Below are 25,577 nucleotides of genomic sequence, written 5' to 3'. Positions count from 1 at the left end.
AGAAAAAGAGGAAGTGGAGGAAACGGAGAGAGAGGAAGGGAATGGGGTTTGAGGAAAGAAAAAAAAAGAAAACAGAGGAGGAGGAAGAATGGGTGGAATAGGAATAAATGTTAATAAAAACTGATAATGATGATAATAATAAAAGTAATAATAATGATGATGATAAAGGGTTAGCAAAGTGTCATGTCAGCAGGTTTTGGTATTTTACAAAGTCAGCAAGGGGCGCGTCAGCAGGGGAACGCAGGGGTCTTGTTCCGCGCAGATTTTCGTACCCTCTTCTACCTTCCTCCTTCCTTCCCTTCATTTACTTTTCTACTTTCTTTTCTTATTGAAACTTAAATGATTCCTTACCTCCTGCCCTTTGTCTCTCCTCACTTCCCTCTTTTCTTTTTATTTTTTCCCTTCCTTCCTTTATTCCTTCCTCTCTATGTTGTGTCTCCTTCCTTCAGACGTTCATTAAATTCTATCTGTGTTCTGTCTTTCCTTCCCTCCTTTCTTGATTCCTTCCTTCCTTCCTTCGTTCCTTCCTTGATTCCTTTTTCCCCTTTCTTCCATTACGGCGATGTACAGTGATTGCCTCTTACCTTTCTCTAATCTATTCTCTCTCTCTCTCTCTCTCTCTCTCTCTCTCTCTCTCTCTCTCTCTCTCTCTCTCTCTCTCTCTCTCTCTCTCTCCCACACATTTAAAAGGATTCACTCTCACTCTAGTATCTCCTTCCCTCTCAACTCACCTGTCTCACTTAATTAAGGATCTCCCAACACCTGTATCTTTCGAAACAAACACCTTTCCGGCTTTTATTATCCTGCAGGAGTTTCTAAAGAGTCCTACGCGTGGCCTCTTTGTCTCTCTCTCCCTTCTTTTAAGTCGTAACACTCGTATTGTAATGGCTAAGGTCCCTATCCTCAAACCTTTCCTGGCTTACCCCCCGCCCCCCCCCCCCACACACACACACATTTCATTAAGCCTTTGTAGAGGTTGTGTTCGTATTTCCATGAGTAGTTTATTGAGCCTGTTGATAGTTTGACAAGGTTCCTACACCATGAACATTGAAAAACACTCCTCTGTGGATTTGGGAAGCTGTTGTTCAGAGTCTAAAATTATTGTTCTAAGATTGGGTCATATTCTTAAACACTGCGGGGCCCAATGACACACATTAGACAAGGCTGTCTTAAGAGTTGGGGGCATATCCAGGGGTAGTTTTATGACCCTGATGGTAGTTTGACCCTTCCCCTGCACCATGAATCTAAAATACCTCACACAAGAACCCAACTAATCTCCTTTGTGGACTTCGAAAATAGTTATCTGAAATTATGGCTTTTAAGATCTGGCTGAAATCCCGCCTCGTCCGTAGTTTCACCCTCCCTCTTCGGCTGACGTGTGTAGTGGCTTGGCTCGTCGTGGAGGTGACTATAATAAAACTAGTAACAGGTGTCAAGGGGTTTAGGTCGGGTGTCATGCACGGGCTAATACCCCCAGCTTAAGGGATTTACACTTATCTTGGCACAGGAGTGAAAATCGTGGCCTTAAGATTACTTTGAGCGAGTTTAGCCTATGATGAGGGAGCTGTTAACTATAAGGATGCGAGTTGTTTTATGCGATAGCCTATTATACGTTATTTTATTTGTTATTATTGGATTACTATTGCTCTTCTGTGAGGCTCGTGATCAGTAATGTTTAATAATAATAATAATAATAATAATAATAATAATAATAATAAAGGAAAGGGAAACGAGAATTTAAGCTCAATGACAAGTTCTTCTCGACTAATCTATTATTATCAAAGACCTTTTATTTTACTGGACATGTCGGTAATTCATTCAACAGTTAGCCTATTTTACTCTATTTGCATCGTAGTACGTAATCTAAGGCCAGAGGGGAAACTTGTTAACAAAACACAGAGGTAATTTAAGCGACAGGTATACCCTATTGACTTCCTACAACTACGGTGTTTATTTTTACAGAAGCATGTAGTAGGCTATTTTGAACGCTTTTGGTCTATCTATTCTTATTTTTTAACTTAACAAAATGGCTGAGCTAACTTTCTACATCCTTCAACTATTTATTTTTTACAGGAGCAGCATCGAGTAGGCTATTTCATCCCTCCTTTTTATATCGTTTTTGGTCTATCTACACTTATCTCTCAATGTAGTGCAGTTGATAGGCTAAATTTTAAGAGCCTTCACTTATTATTTTTATAGTGGCAGCATCGAGTAGGCTATTTTATCCCTCCTTGTTATATCGTTTTTTGGTCTATTCTTTTATCTCAGTGTATTGCAGTGGGTAGGCTAAATTTCAAGAGCCTTCACCTATTATTTTTACAGGGGCAGCATCGAGTAGGCTATTTTATCCCTCCTTTTGTATCGTTCTTGTCTGTCTATTCTTCTTTCTCAACGCATGAACTGGCTAGCCTATCTTTTCAACATTCTCGTTACCACTTCAGATACAATGACTGGCTGGCCGTTCCTATAGAGTCATTTGTGTTAAGCGTTGTAATCCGTATTCAAGGGAGATTGTACAAATAATCGATGTGAGTAAGGTTGATGTAAGAAGACCGACCTCAATCATTTCCCTTGAACATGAAGTAACAGGGAAGAAAGGGTATAAACTTAAACTATTTACAGTCGCTCTATTATATATTACATCGTGCGTCAGGTGGCTGATAAAAAAGTCAGTCCTACCAGCAGAACACGAATCATGACAAAAAAAGCTACAAGTTATGGTATTTAGAGTTATATTATGATGGCACGATAAGGCATATCTCCCCTCTTAAGATGACAAGATAAGCCTGTGTATCGCCACCATGTGTGTGTGTGTGTGTGTGTTTCAACAGTGCTCCTCTAAGAAATTATCGGCTACCAGGAAACAATGAATAATGATAATGAACGAAATTTGAGAAAATGAACGCTTATATAACTCTAAATACCATAACTTGTAGCTTTTTTTGTCATGATTCGTGTTCTGCTGGTAGGACTGACTTTTTATCAGTCACCTGACGCACGATGTAATATATAATTAAGCGACTGTAAATAGCTTAAGTTTATACCCTTTCTTCCCTGTTACTTCATGTTCAAGGGAAATGATTGAGGTCGGTCTTCTTACATCAACCTCACTCACATCGATTATTTCTACAGACCAAAAAGAAGAGGTTAGATCCGTTCTAATGACTGGGGGGTTTTTTCACGTTAATGGTACAGGAGCTTCGTCAAACTACATAAAACTACCGCTGGAAAGGCCCACAACTCCTACGAAAGCCTTATCAAATGTGTGCGCTTGGATGACGATATGTTTGACTTTATTTCCTTGACACTTCAGCGGCTACCTCATGAACAACAGAATAAAGAATAACTAAGAACCAGAGAGAATGGACACTGCCTCTGCTAACCAACTAAAGGTGGCGTAAATTTTAGATCGTGTTCATATTGCATCATAATACACACTAGACTAAGGATACACTGTCTTATCGGCCACCTCATGAGCAATAGAATAAAGAATAACTAAGAACCAGAGAGGATGGACACTGCCTCTGCTAACCAACTAAAGGTGGCGTAAATTTTTGATCGCTTTCATATTGCATCATAATACACACTAGACTAAGGATACACTGTCTTATCGGCCACCTCATGAGCAATACACTTGAGAATTAGCGAAAAATAAGAAAAATAAGACACCTCTCCATCCGAAACTGACCTCTTTTGGCCACTCTATACTTATCACTATACGAAAGCAACAGTTAACGAGCTCTTTTTTTTCTTTTCTTTTTTTTACATTTTTTTGTTGCCCTTGAGTTGCTATCTGTGCTGTAAAAAAAAACGATAATGACTGTATATTACGTATGTTTTAGACTTTTCCTGTCTCTTAATATTTACGTGATGGGTGACTCTCAGCTGACTCCGTGTAGCACCAAACAGCTGGCGGGGTTGTTACTATCCGAGTATCCGTGTTGTTTCTATGTCTGGTTCAGTCTCTCAGCGGCAGCCACACGGAGGGAAACACTGAACCATAGAGCTCTTCAAACCGTCACTCTTTACCTCTCTCTGGCATGCTGGTGTGTGTGTGTGTGTGTGTGTGTGTGAAGGCTTGTCCCTGTTTAGAGTCACACGTTGTCCCATATGCGTTGCTGTGTGTGTGTGTGTGTGTGTGTGTGTGTGTGTGTTTACGAGAATCTTTGTGTATTATGTGGTGACGGTATTTGGATTTCGTTTGTCTGTGTTACGTTAAGATGAAGTGTGATTTGTTTGTGTTGTTAAGATGAAATGTTTTGTTTGTCCGTGTGTTGTTAAGATCTTATTTGTTTGTGTTGTTAGAATGTTATGTTGTTTCTCTTTATGCAGTTAAGATTATGTATGTGTAATTAAGATGCTATGTTGTTTGTGTTGTTAAGGTTCTATGTTGTCTTTTTGTGTTGTTAAGAGGCTTTGTTCTTTGCCTTTGTGTTGTTAAGTTGAAGTAATGCTTGTCTGAACTCTTGCTCCATGCAGTCTGGTGTGTTATAGTAAAGTTATAGTGCTACCGTTGGGAAGACTTAGTATGGTCACCTAGGTATATATTTTAAGGGTGTAATATGTTCTGTGCCGTACTAATAAAAATGGCGCTACTTGTATGCATTCGTGATCCAATTAGTCCATCATAACCTGCCCCGTTGGAAAGATGCAGTTTTGTTTTGTTTTTATTTTTATATTTTGAAGTGGAAATGAGGGTGCATAAAGGGGTGCGATTTCCTGCATGGATTGTTCGTTACTTCAAGGTGTAGTGTTGTTCCTATGCACGCTTTGTCTAGTTAGTGTGCCATTATCTACCCCGTTGGAAAGGCGCATACTTGGTTCCGTGTTTTTAATGAGGGTGAAAAAGAGGGTGCAGCAAGGTACGTGATTTCCCAGTGTTCATTATTGTAAGGTATATTGTCGTATGTCTGAATTCGTGATTTAGTTTTAGTGTGCCATTATCTACCCCGTTGGAAAGGTGCATAACTTTTTGTGTGTGTTTTATATGAGGGTGAAAAAGAGAGTGCATTACGGTACATGGTTTCCTAGTGTTCATTATTTTAAACTATATTGTCGTTTGTCCGAATTCGTGGGCCAGCCAATGTGTCGTAATGCGTGTCTTTGGAAAGGTGCTGAATGTGTGTTTTGTGTTTTGATTCAAAGTGAGAAAACAGGTCATAAGGGATTCCATCAATGTTTGTTGGTGTGTGTGTGTGTGTGTGTGTGTGTGTGTGTGTGTGTGTGTGTGTCATTAAAATGGTGTGGCGCTTGTCTGTCTGTGCGTTCGCGGCTCGGTCAGCGTGTCGTAATCTATCCGGTTGAAAAAAAAAGTGTGTTTGTTTTGTGTTTTTATCAGAGTGGTAAACACCGTGATTTGCTGGTTCGTTCATTATTGTTTGTTTGACGTCAAAGGAGGACACTGAACACATTCTGATTGAGGTAAAAATGTGTGTGTGTGTATGTGTTTGTGTGTGTGTGTGTGTGTGTGTGTGTGTGTGTGTGTGTGTGTGTGTGTGTGTGCTTTCATCCTACATATTTTTGCCTATCCCCGCGCTAATATCCCAGAGTTAAAAAAAACAAAAACATTTAATACATTACTAAAATTGCGACAATGCAGATTCATTACCCAAAATTACCCGTCATCGGAATAATTGTTTTTGTTTTGATGGAAAAATCTTTATCACCTCACCTCACCTCACCTCACCTCACCCTGCCGCCGCCGCCACTGTCACCTGCACACTCTGTTGTTGAGGGAATGGGGGGGGGGAAGGGGGTGTTCGCTAATTCGTACGCACCCTCCAATCAGCACTCAACACAAGGGAAGAGAGTTTGCCATATACGTTCAGATTGGTAGATATTCTTATGTGTGTGTGTGTGTGTGTGTGTGTGTGTGTGTGTGTGTGTGTGTGTGTAGATTTTTTTTTTTTTTCAGTAGCCTAGTCGTTCTTTTTTTCTATAGTTTTATATTTTTGTTTTCTCAATGTAGTTCGTTTTTGTTTCTCAGTTAAGTTAATGATTCAGTTTTATTATTCCTCAGTTTTGTTAATGATTCAGTTCTATATATTTTTTTTCAATAGTTGTTTTATATTTCAGTTTCCTCAATGTGCAGTTCAATTATATTCCACAGTTTTATCCATGGTTCAGTTTCATGCCACAGATTCGTCAACAATTCACTTTTATTCCACAGTCTACCATCAATAGTTAAGTTTCATATCTCGGCCTAATTATTCCATGCTTCCTTGTTGTTGCTTTCCTTATATGCGTACTAACCGGAGCGGAGCGTACAAACTGGGAAACAAACACTAATAAAGAGAAGGATTGTAATTCGCTATACCGTCATGTTATCTTGTCACGTGACCTTCGAACGTACGGAGCACACACCAAAAAAAAAAATTCTTGTGAAGTTCATAATTATTAACGCTATATTTATGCCTTTACGTTAATTACTTCAGTGGATTAAATTACACCTGACTCATGTTTTTTACCTTAGCTCACCTGCCATGACCTGATTAAATGCCACGGTCACATGATGCAAACCTTAAATAGACAGATTGATAGCTAGATAAGCATAGTCCAACTTATCTATGTATAATCTCGCTCGCTTTCAGGATATTCTTTCGTCTACGTCAACTTTTTATGATTAACTCCTAAGCAAAAATTTTCTTCCGTCTGATCTCATTCGCCCTCAGTTCATCCTTTCGTCTACGTTAAAAAAAAATTATGATCACTTCATTACACGGAGTCATAAACACACTGAGTTTTCATGACCTCTGTGAAATTATCTGCCGCCATCACGCCATCGGTACATCGCCTCGCCTTCGTTAACTTCGCTGTGGCGGCTCCTCCATTCACAACGGTCATGCACGTAATTCTCTTTTTCCCCGACCTCGGTTACAAATATCATCCTCTCTTTGATCTCGCTCAGTGCAAGGTTCTCTTCATCATGTGTCTCGATTGATATTCCTTTGATTTCTTCTTTAAAAATTGTCACGTAACACCCACCTTTATCGCCTTAGTATTTACATCTGGCATAATGACACACTTAATTAGCGTTAGTGATCTACGTCAACACATACTTTTGAATGGTATTACGGCCAATCAGACATTAAAGAGACGAATATAACCAGTGCGGGATTCTCAAATGTCGGCATCAGGTGAGGATGTTTACACCTACTCGACATTCTCATCCATCAACTAGACACCACTTCAGCACCAGCGTTTGACAGACAGACACAGAGACAGACAGACAGGAAGAGGCAGACAAAGAGGCACTCAGACAGACAGAAAAAAAAGTGGTGAGTGAAGGTCAGGGGGACGAAAAGGTGTAAAGAGGAGGCGAGGAAGTTGTCAGGACCCAGAAAACGAGGAAACAGAGGAGTGAGATATACAACTGTGTAAACACCTGACAGGACAAACACTAACAAAAAGGGTGACATATATATAAGTGTAAACATCTCAAGTACAAAAGAGGGGAAACAACGAGGGTAAAGGAAAACAGATACCCAGAGAGGAAAGGCAGGTATACAACTGTGTAGACATCTGACAGGACAAACACTAACAAAAAGGGTGACATATATAACAGTGTAAGCATCTCAAATACCAAAGAGGGGAAACAACGAGGATAAAGAAAAACAGATACCCAGAGAGGAATGAGAGATATACAACTGTGTAAACATCTGACAGGACAAACACTAACAAGAAGGGTGACATATATAACAGTGTAAGCATCTCAAGTACCAAAGAGGGGAAACAACGAGGGTAAAGGAAAACAGATACCCAGACTCAGATACAGAAAACAGATGCCCAGTGGGCGTGGTCAGAAAGTGTGAACAACCATTGAAAAAGACTCTGACCCGTGACGTCAGTCGTGGCGACATGTTATGAGCCAATAATTTAACAGAAAAATCACTGAGGGAGTGTCTTAAGACTGACTCACGAATAGCAGGAGAAGTAAAACAATACAACATAATGAGCAAGCAGATGGGTGTGACAGGAAGTATTGGCCATTGGTTATGTAAAGAATTAAGGGCGTGTCAAGGATGTAAGTCCGCCTAAAGCAAAGAAAAATGTGGCCTAGAGATCAGTGGTATGAGTAGACCGAGCTTGGTTCTCGCCTCAAGCAGACCTGCTACTCACTCAGCCGAGAATGGCTGTTGTGATCTTAATCGTGAGTAGAAATTCGAGAATCTAAGGGAAACCGACTGTATTGTCCTGGAGATTATAATGTAGGAGATGTGAAATAGGATTGTGAGTGGGACAGGATTGTGATTATTTGTTTGCGATGTAAAGCAAAGGTAAAACCACTGGGTGTGGTAAAATTGGGTGTTTCCATGACTTGTAGTAGATTATACTATAGGAATGTGTTATTAGGATTTTGTGAAGAGAGTACATAATGATTGTGATGTAAGCAGAGAGATACAAACCACTGCTTGTGGAACGACGAGTGTTATTATTATTGGCAACAACTGAGCACATATTGTAGTATTATGTTTAAGACATGTCGTTTGTCATATGTTGCATCCATTGCTGAATATGCCAGTGTTATGATCGTCTGAGCATAGAATATTGCGTAAGGCAATTACTTTCATTTAATTTTAAATAAATGTATATTTACTTTTTCCCTTGTTTATCCCCGAACACCAGTCTCCAATAACAACTTAAGCCGGATCACGCTACCAGGGATACGAGACGGTGAGATCATTTATGGATTAATTAATGAGTGATAAAAGAGTTGATTTAATACAAGAAAAGAAGGGTCTAAAACTGGTGGCAGCGGTGGGATAAATAGGGACATGTGCTTACAGTGCTTTTGTTTAATTTACTCTGACGAGAAAACGCCTCTTATTTTCATTAAGCTTTGCTCGTTTTAAGTGGCGGAAATAATAGTGAAGATTTAATTATATAATTAATGGTTCTTCCGGAGGACATGGACTTTGACGATATGGTAATGGAAACTCTGGCCAACCACTGTTGTTCTGTAGTGCAATGGATAGCACACGCGACTCAACCGAGAATTCATGAGTTCCTTCCCGGGCGGAGTGGAGAGGGATGGGCAGTCTCTCTCCACCCGCGCCGCGATCCATTCATCAGTGAGAGGGTGTCAGGTGACAGGCAGCGGCAGCGTCCTGCCTCTCAGGTTTGTTTGTTTTAGGATTGTTACCCCAGGATGGAGGGGAGCACGGGGCTCTACGCCTCACAGCGTGGAGGTGTGCCGCGGCAGGCATGCAGCCATAGAGTGACTTTATAAAGGCCTAACCCGCGTCCCCCAGGTAGGAAGTGTAGAGTATGATCTAGAAAAAATGTGAAATACTAAGAAAAGTGTGAGGTATGGATAAAAAGTCATGAATAAAAAAAATTAAAAAAATGAAGCATATGAACAATAGTGTGAAGTATTAAGATAAATGTGTGAAGTAAGAGAATCAGAGGAAGAGGAGGCCAGGGTAGTGCCCCCCTCAGTTAACTACTACAAATAACATTAAATAAATAAATGAATAATAAATAAATAAATAAATAAATAAATATGCACACTTGCAGTGGAAAAAACGGAAAATGAGCGAAGAACAAAACAGGGAGTAACCTTTAATATAATAAGATGAAAGCTATAACGAATAAGGGAGTAACCTTTAATATAATAAGATGAAGGCTATAACGAATAAGGGAGTAACCTTTAATATAATAAGATGAAGGCTATAACGAACAAGGGAGTAACCTTTAATATAATAAGATGAAGGCTATAACGAATAAGGGAGTAACCTTTAATATAATAAGATGAAGGCTATAACGAACAAGGGAGTAACCTTTAATATAATAAGATGAAGGCTATAACGAAGAAGTGAGTAACCTTTAATATAATAAGATGAAGGCTATAACGAACAAGGGAGTAACCTTTAATATAATAAGATGAAGGCTATAACGAACAGGGAGTAACCTTTAATATAATAAGATGAAGGCTATAACGAACAGGGAGTAACCTTTAATATAATAAGATGAAGGCTATAACGAACAAGGGAGTAACCTTTAATATAATAAGATGAAGGCTATAACGAACAAGGGAGTAACCTTTAATATAATAAGATGAAGGCTATAACGAAGAAGGGAGTAACCTTTAATATAATAAGATGAAGGCTATAACGAACAAGGGAGTAACCTTTAATATAATAAGATGAAGGCTATAACGAACAGGGAGTAGCCGCCTCACATAAATATAAGGAAAAGAAGGCTATAACGAACAAGGGAGTAACCTTAAAAATAATGAAAAGAAGGCTATAATCAACATAACTCAAGAGTAACTTTGTTAGGCAGATCGCACTACTCATGATAACACATATGCAAAAGTGGCAGCACTCCTAGAAACAGGAGCGTGTGAGTTTTAACGGATGAATTTATTAAAGAATTAGGGCTCGCAGTAAATAACTGTGAAGCGAAACCCGTGAATATTGTCTCTGTGCAAAGATACCATATTGAAAATGACGGTAAAAGACAAGTTAATATGGAAGGAAAAAGTAGTTTCCAAGACTTATTGATAACACGCGATGTAGATTTGCCGACTCATATTATGTTGAGTACTGATTTGTCGTGTAGCACGAGATTATTTTGAAAACATTGCCACTAAATGAGGAACAAAAGAACGAAGCTTAAAACTGATAATAGCAGGGGAAACCATACAATTATGCCAGGAAAAATATGTCTTATATCTAGAGGTGAAGGATCTTAGCTAAATGTAGATGGAAATGAAGAAGGTCTCACTGAAAATAAGGCCGTACGTTGCCAAGCAGCGGAACCTTTGCAACTGCATGCATCTGTTGCAGGTTACATAACGCTAGTGACGCAACTGCAGGCAAGTGAAGCTTCATTTGAGCCTTGTGTTAGTACTCCTCAGGCTAGAGTCTTGTGCTCAGGGATAGTTAAGTTAACCCCTTCACCTGACAATCAAAGATCTTATGTCACTGTGCCATATTTGAATGTTGAAAGTGAGAGCATAGAGATAGATGATAGTACAACGTTAGGATTTGTGAAGCCTGTCACTCATGAGCTATACGCTGATCTGCCACAAGTATCTAGTGTACAGACCACTGACACAGCTAAAACAGACTTGAAGCCCGCAGAGCTTGAAGTAAGGAAGAAAAGCCTCTATCAAATTGTTGACGCTAAATTCCCAAGTGAAGAGAGAGAATTAGGTTTTAAAGTCCTTAATAGATAAATATATAACAGTGTTTTCCACAGAACAAGAACCATTAACAGTAACGCCCTATTTTTTTAAGCACCATCAAGCAAAACACTGATGAAGTAGTGTACAGGCGTCCATATAACATTCCTATCAGTTATCATGACAGAGTAAATAAACAACTTATATCGCTCCAGCAACAGGGTGTGATTCGCCCTTCGCGATCACCCTATAATGCCCCACTTATCCCAGTGCAAAAAAAAAAAACATGGAGTACTACGACTTTGTCTGGACTTCCGGGCACTTAATAAAACACTACGGGACGACCGGTACCCACTCCCTAATATAACTACCGTACTCAATCAATTGGGAGATAGTAAGTTTTTTTTTCATGCCTAGACATGAAACAGGGTTACCATCAAATCCCCCAAGATGAAATCAGCAGAGAGAAGACGGCATTTTCTTCTCCAGCAGGACATTGGGAATTTACTTCCCTCCCCTTTGGCCTTAAAACAGCCCCGTCCTGCTGCAAGAAAATAATAAACACTGTCCTTACAGGACTATTAAGCAACAAGGTTCAGGTGTACCTTGATGACATAATAATCCTGTGCGATACATTTTCTAATCACGCAGATAACTTAGAACAAATTCTGGATCGCTTAAAGGAAGCCAAACTGACTCTTAAGATGGAGAAGTGTAACTTTTTTAAGGACAAAGTAGATTACCTGGGCCATGCCATGCGCTAAGAGGGAATAAGACCTCAGTCTAGCAAGCTGGAGGCCATACAAAACGTCCTGGCCCCTCAAACTGTTCATGATTTACAGTCATTTCTTGGATTGACTAATTATTATCGCAAATTTATTGCAAATTATTCACAAATTGTTGCTCCTTTTCTAAAGCTTTACAAAGGGAAGAAAGGTACACTAAAAAATAAATAAAAAAATTAAATAAATAAATAAATAAATAAATAAAAAAAAAAAAATAAATAAATAAATAAATAATTAAAACTCCACTCATATGGACGGATGAAACAAAAATTGCGTTCTCAACCCTTAAGGATAGAATGCTTGGTACAGTCACTCTACGCATCCTACTACAATACTGGTGGAGTATTGCAATAACAGGATAATGATGATAAACTAAGACCTGTATCTTTTTTTTGTGAGAAACTGAATACGGCAGAACAGCGGTACAGTATAGTTGAACGAGAGGCTTTAACTGTAATTTATGGGTTACACGTAAACCCCCCATTAATACTGGGTTACCCTGTTGAGATCCACACGGATCACAGACCTTTAGTAGAGTTGTTACAGGTAGCTAGTCCCAACGGCAGGATAGCTAGATGGCAGACTCTCATGAGTGAGTATGGTTTCACAATCAATCATTTGCCTGGCAAGGAAAATATAGTAGCAGATTTTTTTTTATCAAGGATGAAGGCTCAACAGGACACTGAGATTGAATTAGAAGGACACGCGCGATAATGTTTGTGGATGGGGAACAACAAAAACCGTGGAACACGTGGATAATGAGGGGCAAGGTATTGCACTAGTGCAGAAAAAGAAACAGGCGCCGAAAAATGAGAAAATAAAATACATGATATGTATGGACCTGAATAGTGAGTGTATTGGCCACACACTTGACTGGAGTATTCAGGAGATTAGTGAGCTGCATGATGAGCAGCCAGCATATAAGTATGATAAAAGAAGGAAGCCCCATGAATGAAAATTGAGCAAAGACTCAGAGAAAAAGGCATAATGTGAGATGCCGCCCTGTTAGAGGTACAGGTGGAAAATGTGTTATATTGTATTGAAGATGGGCATAATGTGAGATGCCGCCCCTGTTAGAGGTACAGGTGGAAATTATGTTATATTGTGTTGAAGATGGGCATAATGTGAGATGCCGCCCCTGTCAGAGTTACAGGTGGAAATAAATGATGTGTTTTAGTGAGTCCGTACGGAGAAGCCACTAAGGTGGTGATTCTACCCCCCAAGTATTTCCAAGGCGATAACTCTGGCTCATTCGTCGCCACTGCAGGGCACGGAGGAACCAAAGTTACGTTATGTCGGTGTAGAAAGTTCGCTTTCTGGCCTGGAATGAAACGGGATGTAGAAAATTATGTAAGGAAGTGCGTCATGGTAGTCGTTTTAAAAGTGAGTTGGGAACTTGCACCCTGCTCCTTGGCGGCAATATCCAGACGTCACCGCTCCTTTTGGAAGAATACACATGGACCTTGTGGGTCCCATGGGTGTATCGGACAATGGGGTTCGATACGTAATGCCCATAATTGATGTTTTTAAAAGGTATTTGATTATAGTACCCTTACGGAGTAAGGAAGCCCGCGAAATGGCAAGGGCGTTGTACGTGGATGTTGTTTGTGTACACGGTGTTCCTCAGACAGTTGTTACAGGTCAAGGTTCAGAGTTCGTTAATTCCGTGATGCAGGAGATAAATTGGAAGCTACCTGTGCGACACGCGAATAACGGCTTACCATACAAATGGAAATAGAGGTAATAAAGCGCGCAAATTATACTGTTGTTAACATTTTGAGGAGAATGTTCTAGGAAATGTGTCCGTTTGGGATATAATGCTACTTATAGACATCTTGGCCTATAATGCTGCGTATTATCGCACCATAAAGGAGTCCCTATTTTATCGAGAGAGACAGAGAGAGGATTTTTAGAGATCCTCCTGTACCCTACACTATGTTAGAAAAAAATTCAGCAGCCCTGGTATGATATTTATTCCTATAAAGAGGAAATGGCTGTATTTGCAAGGAAAGTTTATGATATTTATTCCTATAAAGAGGAAATGGTTGTAATTGCAAGGAAAGTTTATGATATTTATTCCTATAAAGAGGAAATGGCTGTATTTGCAAGGAAAGTTTATGATATTTATTCCTATAAAGAGGAAATGGTTGTAATTGCAAGGAAAGTTTATGATATTTATTCCTATAAAGAGGAAATGGTTGTAATTGCAAGGAAAGTTTATGATATTTATTCCTATAAAGAGGAAATGGTTGTAATTGCAAGGAAAGTTTATGATATTTATTCCTATAAAGAGGAAATGGTTGCAATTGCAAGGAAAGTTTATGGTATTGACTCCTATGAAAAGGAAATGGCTGCAATTGCAAATAAAATTTATGGTATTGACTCCTATGAAAAGGAAATGGCTGCAATTGCAAATAAAGTTTATAATAGATGCCAGGATTACAATGAAGAAAGTAGAGAAGAAATGGAAAAGTATTACCAAGTTACAAAAATCAAAACTATCAACGTTGGCGACAGAGTGTTCCTCAAACATACACCAAAAAGAAAAGAAAAGAAAAAGTTGCAACCTATTTTTGATGGACCCTACAGGGTAATAGAGAAGATCAGTGATATAATGGTAAAAATTATAAACCTCAGGACTAGTAAGGTTTCAACGGTCCCCACAGATAGAGTAAAAGTCCTTCATGAAGATTGCATCGACGTGCAGCAATGTCCAACGATTAGGCGAGCATACCCTTTAAATCCAGAGACAGACACTAATCTATTCTTTGCATTGCTCAACCCTGAAATCGCTGAGAAAACTTCTACCGAAAATAATGACTCGCAGCGGAGAGGTGACTGCTACTCATGACACATTAAATAATGTTCGTTCTACAACAGCAATAAACAGCTGATGCACAGGCCCTACCTTCTCAGGTTACTCCCAAACTTTCAGAGCCACCTCGGCATAGATAAAGCCTTCGCTCTTCGACGGTACAAGAGTTGCCTAAAGTAATGTCCAAACTGATACGATATAGAACAGGAATAATGCATAAGGATGAAAATGCAATAATTGAGCGGAAATATGATGAAATAAACCACAGATTGATTTGACTCTTTCGGTGTACGACTCATTGACACAACAGGAGTCCCCAACACATGCTGGCCAAAGTTTCACACCAACATACTCTCTATATTATAGTCCTCACAGACGAGACTATAGTACCGTTTAGCCTCACAGATGTTTTAGCTGCATTATATAAAGCACGGATTTTAACTGCTTCGTTACTTGAAATATTATTCAAATGTCACCTGAGTATCCAGCTGTAAAAGCAATAAAATACACACTCTTTAATTTTGAAAACGAATTCAGTTTATTGTTGCATCATCTAAAAAAAGTTTTAGGCTATGTGATGACTACTATTCAAAACAAGCTGCATGCTTCTATGAATTATAGAGAAAAGAAAAAAACGGGAAATAATTTTTTTTGAGGATCCTTGTCTAATAACCTATTTGGTACCGCGACCCAGGCTCAAGTTGATGCTATTCATGAAAAAATAGAGTACTAGAGTCATTAACTGAGAAAGATTTTATATAGTTAAATATTTATTATGGAAAACTCAACATCGTTAAGTAATATGCATGCCATGCAATCTGCCTTTAACAGGCTATATTCAGCTGTAGATGTATTGAACCAAGTTGTGCGCCATTTTATTATAGACTATGGCATTAGGAAGAGAGACAAGCTCCTACAGGCATTGTTGTATTTTGACTTAGCATTGAGACACATAAAACCAGGTATATATACAAGATTTATATTTGAGTCTGCAGGCTCCCCTGCAAACATACATAACTCCAACCATTATGTGAAACAAACAGTTGTTCAGTACATTAAAGGAAGCCTAGGCTCGGCCTCCAGGTCTTTTGTGCCTTGCAGTTCTTGATTTTTTAGCTCTATATAGGGATGTAATAACTGTCCTCCAGGACAACGGCTTTGCACGATTCTCGTAATTTCTATTTCACTAAACCTTTGCGAGGAGATCCGATTGACACCTTTGATGTCTTTCGAATCGACTCCCTTCCATTTTCTGTGCAGAATAGCACTTACTTTCTTATGTATAGTGTTGATTCAAGATGTATTGCCTTCAGTGAGAATAGGAAAATATATTTTATGCTTTCTAGTATAAAACACTGTAACAAGAATAACCATATGTTAGTTTGTCCTCCCACAGGCCCCGTCCATGAGGCTAGTAACGCAGCCTCTTGTGAATCGGCTGCTTTCTTAAACATGAGTCATTGATCAACCTCTGCCACACAATAGTCTTGAAAACATTTCCCCCTATGTTTTGAAAGGTCCTGGCTACTGGACCTGTTCACTTGCCTCCCCCATCACTCTGACACTCACATGCCCTACCTATCCTGAAAACAGACATACTGTCAGCCTGACGGATAATGGGATATTGACGCTTCGGCAAGGTTCTCTTCGCAGTGCTGAGTCCATCCCCCTACAGGAGCTAACAGCTGGCTTGCAGCCCCTAAATTATGTGGTCGAGCCGGATCAGCCCTTTCAACCCGCAATCCATTGGTGGATTGTCTTCGCCATTGTCGTGATCCTGGTTCTTCTGCTGGTAACGTCTGCCGTGGGGTATTCCTATGTCCTACGCTACGCACGACGCCGCCTAATTCCAGACTCGAACCAACTGCAGACATTGCAAGGCGTATCTTCTCCACCAACACCTGTGAGATCTCAGGGGCGAGATCTTCCGGAAGGGGAAGTAATGTCAGGACCCAGAAAACGAGGAAACAGAGGAGTGAGATATACAACTGTGTAAACACCTGACAGGACAAACACTAACAAAAAGGGTGACATATATATAAGTGTAAACATCTCAAGTACAAAAGAGGGGAAACAACGAGGGTAAAGGAAAACAGATACCCAGAGAGGAAAGGCAGGTATACAACTGTGTAGACATCTGACAGGACAAACACTAACAAAAAGGGTGACATATATAACAGTGTAAGCATCTCAAATACCAAAGAGGGGAAACAACGAGGATAAAGAAAAACAGATACCCAGAGAGGAATGAGAGATATACAACTGTGTAAACATCTGACAGGACAAACACTAACAAGAAGGGTGACATATATAACAGTGTAAGCATCTCAAGTACCAAAGAGGGGAAACAACGAGGGTAAAGGAAAACAGATACCCAGACTCAGATACAGAAAACAGATGCCCAGTGGGCGTGGTCAGAAAGTGTGAACAACCATTGAAAAAGACTCTGACCCGTGACGTCAGTCGTGGCGACATGTTATGAGCCAATAATTTAACAGAAAATCACTGAGGGAGTGTCTTAAGACTGACTCACGAATAGCAGGAGAAGTAAAACAATACAACATAATGAGCAAGCAGATGGGTGTGACAGGAAGTATTGGCCATTGGTTATGTAAAGAATTAAGGGCGTGTCAAGGATGTAAGTCCGCCTAAAGCAAAGAAAAATGTGGCCTAGAGATCAGTGGTATGAGTAGACCGAGCTTGGTTCTCGCCTCAAGCAGACCTGCTACTCACTCAGCCGAGAATGGCTGTTGTGATCTTAATCGTGAGTAGAAATTCGAGAATCTAAGGAAACCGACTGTATTGTCCTGGAGATTATAATGTAGGAGATGTGAAATAGGATTGTGAGTGGGACAGGATTGTGATTATTTGTTTGCGATGTAAAGCAAAGGTAAAACCACTGGGTGTGGTAAAATTGGGTGTTTCCATGACTTGTAGTAGATTATACTATAGGAATGTGTTATTAGGATTTTGTGAAGAGAGTACATAATGATTGTGATGTAAGCAGAGAGATACAAACCACTGCTTGTGGAACGACGAGTGTTATTATTATTGGCAACAACTGAGCACATATTGTAGTATTATGTTTAAGACATGTCGTTTGTCATATGTTGCATCCATTGCTGAATATGCCAGTGTTATGATCGTCTGAGCATAGAATATTGCGTAAGGCAATTACTTTCATTTAATTTTAAATAAATGTATATTTACTTTTTCCCTTGTTTATCCCCGAACACCAGTCTCCAATAACAACTTAAGCCGGATCACGCTACCAGGGATACGAGACGGTGAGATCATTTATGGATTAATTAATGAGTGATAAAAGAGTTGATTTAATACAAGAAAAGAAGGGTCTAAAAAAGTGAGTCATGGGAACGTTTACTCAGACAGACAGACAAGAAGACAGACAGAGATGCATTCAAACACAGACAGACAGAGGCAAACATACAAAAATAGGAAACGTTACGTAAGTGGAAATATCAGAGTGACGAAAAGTTGGAGAGACGAAGTGAGGAAGTGTCATAAGGATGTCTAGACGGACAGACAGATAAAGAAAAGCGAAATAAGTTTGTATCAGAGGGACGAAAAGGTGGAGAGAGGAAGCAAGGAAAAGAGTTATTGAGATGTTTAGTTAGACAGACAGACACAAACAAACAAACAGAAGCAGAGATAGAAAAAGTGAAATGAGTTTACGTCAGAGGCACGAAAAGGAGAGGAGAGAGGAAGCAAGGAAGGAAGTGAGTCATGCGCATGTTTAGTTAGTTGAATATTCGTGTCAGCTCAGCGACTAGCAGGTGACGCATTGTTGCCGCGCGGAGCAGGTGTGACGAGTGGGGGAGGGAGGGGGGGGCGACCACCTGTTGTAGGGAGTGCGGGACAGTAGAGCAGCGGGAGGCGAGGCAGGGAGAGGCGAACTGAGGGAAAGTGACGTGACGTGAAGAGAGGGATCGTGAAGGTGGGTGACGTAAGGTGTGGGAAGTGAGGGGATGAGGTGATGTACTGTGATGTGAAGGTGAAGTGAGATGAAGTGGTTATGTGTGACTAGATTAGGTTAGGTCAAGCGGAGAGGATATATTACATGGAGTGAGGTGATTTGAAGGGATAAGGTGATGGTTGTGATGTAAGATAAGGTAATTTGACGTGAGGTAAGATGAAATGAGGTGAGATAAAGTGAGGTTATGTTTGACTAGGTTAGGTTACATGGAGTGAGAGGAGATGAGGTGATATGAGATGACTAGGTGATGATTTTGAAATGACTGGAAATAAGGCGAGATGAAATAAACTGAGGTTAGTTGTGACAAGGTTAGATTAGGTGACGTGATATGATATTAGACGAGGTAAAGAGGAACTATTACATGAAAAGAGGGGGTGAGGTGAGGTGACATGAGGTTATGTGATACGAGTCAAGGCGAGGTGAGGCAAGGCGTGAGTGGGCAGGTAACAGGAAGCCTCGCGTGAAGCACCTGCCCCTGCGCCACCTGTTGAAGATTATTGGATGTACGGCCTCACCTGTGTTTGTTTGTATTCCATCTCTGGCGCGCAATGTTATTCAGGCATTTGTATAGAAAGATAGATGGACAAATAGATAGATATTCATTTTGCTGTACCTGTATTCATTTATTCATTACGTCAGAAGGCAGGTAGATAGATAGTTACTCATTTTTCTGTACCTTTATTCATTTATTCATAACGTCAAAAGGTAGGTAGATAGGTAGTTACTCATTTTTTTGTACTTTTATTCATTTATTCATAACGTTATTATTCATAACATTTATAACCTCAATTTTGTGATGTTTTTTATTCGATTTTGTTTACTAATGATTAGAAGATTATTTTCCTCGGCAAATCAGTTAGATATTACACACACCTATTTTGCTGTGACCTTTTTTTTTTAAAATATCTGCATTCATTTTATTTTTAGTATCTGCAATCATTTTATTTTTAGTATCTACATTCATTTTATTTTCAGTATCTGCATTCATTTTATTTTCAGTATCTGCATTCATTTTATTTTTAGTATCTACATTTATTTTATTTTTAGTATCTGCGTTCATTTATAACGTCGATCTTGTGATGTTTGTTGATCGATGTTGTATGGTAAGGATAAGATGATGATTTTCTTCGGCAAGTCAGTTCGATCTTGCATGCTCCTAGTTTGCTGTAACCTGTAAGTGTGAAAGACGAATGACGTGTGAGGCATATTAGGAAGGCATGCACATTAACACCCCAATCTCATGACCTAAAACACAAGTATGCGTGAAAGTCAATGGTCACGTATCTCTGCTTGAACCTTTGATCTTTTACGCTGCTGTGACCTAAATTTGTGGAGGATTAACGCGTGAGGTTTTTAATGAAGGCATGCATATTAACACCTAAACACCATGACCTAAACCATAAGACAAGTATACGTGTGAAATTCAATGGTCGTGTATCTCAACCTTAACCTAAACCGCCCAACAGTAAGCTTTAGAATTTCATTAAAACGCAAAACAGTTAAGGAGAGAAAAAAAAATTGAGTTATTCATGAGTGGGATCCGGTATGTACAGTTCCCAGCGCGGCGTTTGGCTATCACGGCACGGGAGCGCAGGTGGAAAATTGACAGCATTCAGCACAGATAATTGCCTCATCAACGGAAGGTCCCCCGCGGCCCGCCTCGCGTCGCCGCCCGTCACCCTCGCCCGCTGCTTGGTGGCGGTCTGAGGGGGAAGGGAAATAGATCCAAACATGCAAAAATAGTCTGGGGTTGATATGACGTTGGTTAGTTTTTGCGTAGTCAAGAATCAACGTATATGGAAAGTCTTGCAGTGTTAGTCTAGTGGTTGTGTATGTAGGATTATGTAGCGTCATGTGTGTGTGTGTGTGTGAGTGAGTGTAGCGTTGTGTCTGGAGTTGATATGACGTTGGTTAGTTTTGCGTAGTCAAGAATCAACGTATATGGAAAGTCTTAATGTGTTAGTTTTGTGGCTGTGTATGTAGGATTATGTAGCGTCATGTGTGTGTGTGAGTGTAGCGTTTTGTCTGCCTTTTGGATTTTACGGTGACGCAGACGAGACAAGGGTAAAACAGAAAGAAAAAAGATGTATTACTCGTCTACGGAAAGTCACGCTGCATTAGTTTGCTAGTGGTGGTGTATGTTGGATTATGCAGCGTCGCGTGTGTTTGTGGTTAGCGTTGTGCACTCCCTACTACCATAAAAGAGGACAAAGCACGATACCAAAAGACAGTGATCACTTTAAGTTCCAGGGTTGTCTAGTAAATATCTCTCCCTTTTACTCTAGAAGAAAATATACTGACCAAATGAAGTTCCAAGGTTGTCTGAGTGTATCTCGCATCTATCGTAAAAGAGAACAATGCAAGGTAGCAAAAGATAGTGACCAAATTAAGTTATTGGTTGTCTTAATATCTCACTCGCTTCTACCATCAAAGACAACAACGCAAGTGCAGAAATTAAGTTCCAGAGCTTTTTTATACATCTTTCCTGATAGAGAGTGGACGCCATTGGAAGGAGAAAATACAGTAGGAAAGCTGTTCTACTATAGTGTACACAACTATACAGAACATAATATACACAAAACGTGCTAGAAGGAACGCTCAATGAACAAACGGGGATGACGTACACGAAGAGCTATTTCCTGTGCCCCGATGTTTGTGCTCTTTATCAGGTGTCCCGTGAGGCTTTCAGAGACCCGACAGACCTGGCTTAATCAGGGATACATCACGTGCAGGTGTGTTTGTCTCCACCGTGTTGTGTCTTGAGCGAGGCGGCGGCTGACTCAGGCTGGGGACGATGTGTTGTGTAGAATTGTGTTGTTCTAGGATGTGAATTATTGTGTTGTGCTGTGTTGTTTTATGTTGCAAGTTATTATGTTGGGTTGGGTTTCCTAGGTAGAGTTGTGTTGTTCTAGGATATAAATTATTGTGTTGTGCTTTCCTAGGTAGAGTTGTGTTGTGTTCTAGGATGTGAATTATTGTGTTGTGATTTCCTAGGTAGAGTTGTGTTGTGTTCTAGGATGTGAATTATTGTGTTATGATTTCCTAGGTAGAGCTGTGTTGCTCTAGGAATTAAATTATTGTGTTGTGTTGTGTTGTTTTATGTTGCATGTTATTATGTTGGGTTGAGTTTTATAGGTTGAGTTATTATGTTGTGTCGTGATGTTTTGTTTTATGTTGCTAGTTATTATGTTGGGTTGGGTTTTCTAGGTTGAGTTATTATGTTGTGTTGTGATGTTTTGTGTGGTGACTTATTATTTTGATGTGTTATTGTAGACCGTGAATCATTTTGTGTTACGTTGAGTTGCGTTTCTGAACTTTTTTGTATTGTGCTGAGCTATGCTGCGTTCTGTTGTTACGTTGTGTCTTTGTGTTGTGGGAGATGCTATACACCTCTCCCCCCCACACACACACATACAAACCACACCAAAACACCCCCATCCACATAACCCCCCTCCCCAGCTGTGTGTGTGTGGGGGTGGGTGGGGGTGGGGGTTTTGGTAGGGGCGGGTTATTGCGTGGGTGGGTGTGGAGGGGTGGGTGGGAGGTAGAGGGGGATGCGTGTCTATGCGTGACCTTGGGTGTATCCAGGTGATGTTCTCAGTTGTCATGTCCACGTGTGAAGGGCGGGGCGAGGAGGAGCTATACCTTACCTGCTCTTATCTACATAGCTTCGTTTTTAGTGTCCGTGTGTACTGCGTGTGAGAGGGAGGCGCGTCTTTTTTCTCAGTGGCTTGTGAGTGTGTGCGTGTGGGTGGGTGTGTGTGGGTGGGTGGGTGTGGGTGTTGGAGAGGTAAGGGCCGACAGAAGACCAGAGGGAGATAATAATGAAATTCAATCCTATGCCTGAGCAGGACGGAACACACTAACATCAGGCAGACAGAGAAGTGAACGAGTTTAGATAAGGCCCTCATTGTTTCATTGTTCTAATATATGATGTCTGCAATTGGTGATATCAATGTAAGTGGTTGTTTGTGTGTGTGTGTTTGTTTGTATGAAGTTTTTAGTGTCAATGAATATGCGTGGGACTTCATCTCATCGCATCTCATCTCATCTGTAATTCCTCCAGTATCATCCCGTTCATAGTACCTCCTCCAGCATCGCCTCATCCATAGCACCCCACCTCTCCCTTGTCCCTTCTCATCCAATCCTCCCATCACGGCCCTGCACTTCAATCCCCGATCCTCAACCTACACCCATCCCTTGTCCCTTCTCAACCAATCTTCCCATCACTACCCCTCACATCAATCCCCGATCCTCAACCTACACCCATCCCTTGTCCCTTCTCAACCAATCCTCCCATCACTACCCTTCACATCAATCCCCGATCCTCAACCTACACCCATTCAACCAATCCTCCCATCACTACCCTTCACATCAATCCCCGATCCTCAACCTACACCCATCCCTTGTCCCTTCTCAACCAATCCTCCCATCACTACCCTTCACATCAATCCCCGATCCTCAACCTACACCCATCCCTTGTCCCTTCTCAACCAATCCTCCCATCACTACCCTTCACATCAATCCCCGATCCTCAACCTACACCCATCCCTTGTCCCTTCTCAACCAATCCTCCCATCACTACCCTTCACATCAATCCCCGATCCTCAACCTACACCCATCCCTTGTCCCTTCTCATCCGTCTCCATCCTGTACCATCCCATCTTGTCCCGTCTAAGCATTCAGTATTATCCCGCCCTCCCCAGCCCTTCCCCATGCCCTTCAACCCCCCTCCGCCCACCAGCCACTGACGTCCCTTCCTCCCACCACCTACATACACACTCATCCACTCATCTCCAGTTTCACAGCAGTCGTTCACCTCCATGTTGAACTTAACTTGTCATGATGGTGGCAAAAGTAACACACACACACACACACACACACACACACACACACACACACACACACACACACACACACACACACACACACACACACACACACACACACACACACACACACACACACACCATGCAGAAGTTTTATTTTTTTTCAGTTTTGCCGGAAGGGTTGTTTTTCTTCGTGGTGGTGGTGGTGGTGGTGATAGTGATGGGTATGGTGTTGACGGTTGTGGTGATTGATGTGATGGTGATGGTGGGGGAGGATGAGGGTAGTGGACAGTAGAAGAAACGAAAGTACCATGCTGTATAGATTTTTTTTTCTGATTTTTTCCTGTATATCTAGTTTTGGTGGTGGTGGTGGTGGTGGTGGTGATGGTGATGGTGGTTTTGATGATAGTGAACAGCATAAGTAACAAAAACATCATGCAGTATAAATTTCCTTGTTGAGTTTTCTTTTTTCTCTCTCTCTCCTTTTTTTGCGTTCTGGTGGTGGTGATGGTGGTTGTGGTGGAGGGGGAGATGGTGATGGTGGTGGAGGCAGGTGGAGGTGTGGCACCTGTATCATTAGCCCCGTGTTTGTGCTTGTGTTAAACTCGGGTCATTAAGATAAATTACACCAGAACGAGACTAAACACAGCCTTCCTAATGTTGAGTAAATTAGCTTGTAGTAGTAATTGGCTCAGGGCTTGGGAGTTTTACGTTCCCGGTGTGTGTGTGTGTGTGTGTGTGTGTGTGTGTGTGTGTGTGTGTGTGTGTGTGTGTGTGTGTGTGTTCTGTACCCTAAACCGATCTTCCACATTTCACTACCTCACATTCTTCTTTCGTAAGTCAAATTGAGGTCAAAACTTTTCCCCTTTAACCACAAACTTTATTCATTCTTCGTACCGGGAAATTATGACTTTTTCTCCTCCGCACTTGCGACGCAGTAGTCTATAAATAAGGTCTGTTGTCAAGTTATCGTACTCAGCGCATTGCATGTTCGTCGTTTCTGATCGATAACTATAGCAAAAAAGACCGAAACCCATCAATATTTAACAGTTTTACGGTAACTTTAATTTCCTATCGTTAGTTGTGTGTTTGCGACAGTTATGGAGCCTAAAAATGATGAATGCAATGCTCAGAGTACGACAATTTTGCAATGCTGGTCTGTACTCTCTGCTCTTGAGTTATTCTTATATTCTTAAACTATATTAAACTTAAACTATCCTCTTCCAATATTCTTTTAAACATTTCGGCGCCCAAGCACACACATTTGATAAGGCTTTCAATAGGAGTTGTGGGCCATTCCGTGGGTAGTTTTTTAAGTCACTATCAATAACTGCATTTTTTCACTTTTTTTTTACATTAAAAGAAACAGCTCAAGGGCAAAAAAAAAAAGAAGACTAATGGAAAAAAAGCCCACAAATCACTGCTTCAATAAAGAGTTAAGAGGAGTGGCCAAAAGAGAGGTCAATTTCGGGAGGAGAGATGTCCTGATACGCTCCCCTTCCGCTTCCTCTTTGATTCCCTCTAGTGAGTTTTGAGTAGCCTGAAGGAGGGTTCTTAAAATCTCTCACTGTGACCTATTTTTCTTTAAGAGTGTCCCTCTCGACCCATCTTAAGGCCTCTTGATTGTACTAAGGGGCTTGCGTCTTCCGCTATCTGGTATTTAGTTATCTGTTTACGAGGAAGTGGCGACCCTGTGTATACTATTGGCCAGTCCACAAGCAAGCCACGCCTCCTCTCCATCTCAGGCTGAATGAGATTGGTGGATGCTGGGAGAGGTTAAATGGTACTGGTCGTCGCTGGGCTGTGTGGGCGGGGCTTATTTTCGAGTTTAATGTGAACAGAAAAGATTAACATACACGTAAATCCCTGCTCTTCATCCCTTCTGGCGACCCCTACTTTGGAGACTCCGTGTTTGGTCAGAGGGAGGCGTTCATAGAGACTTTTTGGATTTATCGGTTTTCTGTCAAACGTGAGCGTTGGTGGTGAATGAATGACTGCCTTGTTGAGTTTGTCTGGTATAGCGATG

At 40.7% G+C, this 25,577-nt stretch overlaps 1 protein-coding gene and 3 long non-coding RNA genes across 6 annotated transcripts in view; 1 reads left to right on the top strand and 3 right to left on the bottom strand.

The window, feature by feature from the left end:
- The window catches only part of LOC127005878 (acid sphingomyelinase-like phosphodiesterase 3b), a 41,904-nt gene that overhangs the window by 3,355 nt on the left and 12,972 nt on the right, over window positions 1–25,577 (top strand). The window lies entirely within an intron of this gene.
- LOC127005881 (uncharacterized) lies at window positions 5,485–17,511 on the bottom strand. The gene is made up of 2 exons (XR_007758964.1): window positions 16,729–17,511; window positions 5,485–7,658 (listed from the first exon to the last, which is right to left on the bottom strand). It is a non-coding gene; the product is annotated as an uncharacterized LOC127005881 (long non-coding RNA).
- Window positions 8,979–10,156, bottom strand: LOC127005882 (uncharacterized). The gene is made up of 3 exons (XR_007758965.1): window positions 9,954–10,156; window positions 9,824–9,867; window positions 8,979–9,779 (listed from the first exon to the last, which is right to left on the bottom strand). It is a non-coding gene; the product is annotated as an uncharacterized LOC127005882 (long non-coding RNA).
- On the bottom strand, window positions 22,688–25,520 carry LOC127005880 (uncharacterized). 2 transcript variants are annotated; one of them, XR_007758962.1, is made up of 3 exons: window positions 23,116–25,520; window positions 22,983–23,055; window positions 22,688–22,909 (listed from the first exon to the last, which is right to left on the bottom strand). It is a non-coding gene; the product is annotated as an uncharacterized LOC127005880 (long non-coding RNA). The 2 variants fall into 2 exon arrangements; XR_007758963.1 differs by lacking the exon at window positions 22,983–23,055.

The sequence above is a fragment of the Eriocheir sinensis genome, chromosome 31 (genome assembly GCF_024679095.1).
Source record: "Eriocheir sinensis breed Jianghai 21 chromosome 31, ASM2467909v1, whole genome shotgun sequence".
NCBI classification, from domain to species: Eukaryota; Metazoa; Arthropoda; class Malacostraca; order Decapoda; family Varunidae; genus Eriocheir; species Eriocheir sinensis.
The sequence above is the reverse complement of the archived record's forward strand: the minus strand, read 5'-3'. Positions and strand labels throughout refer to the sequence as shown.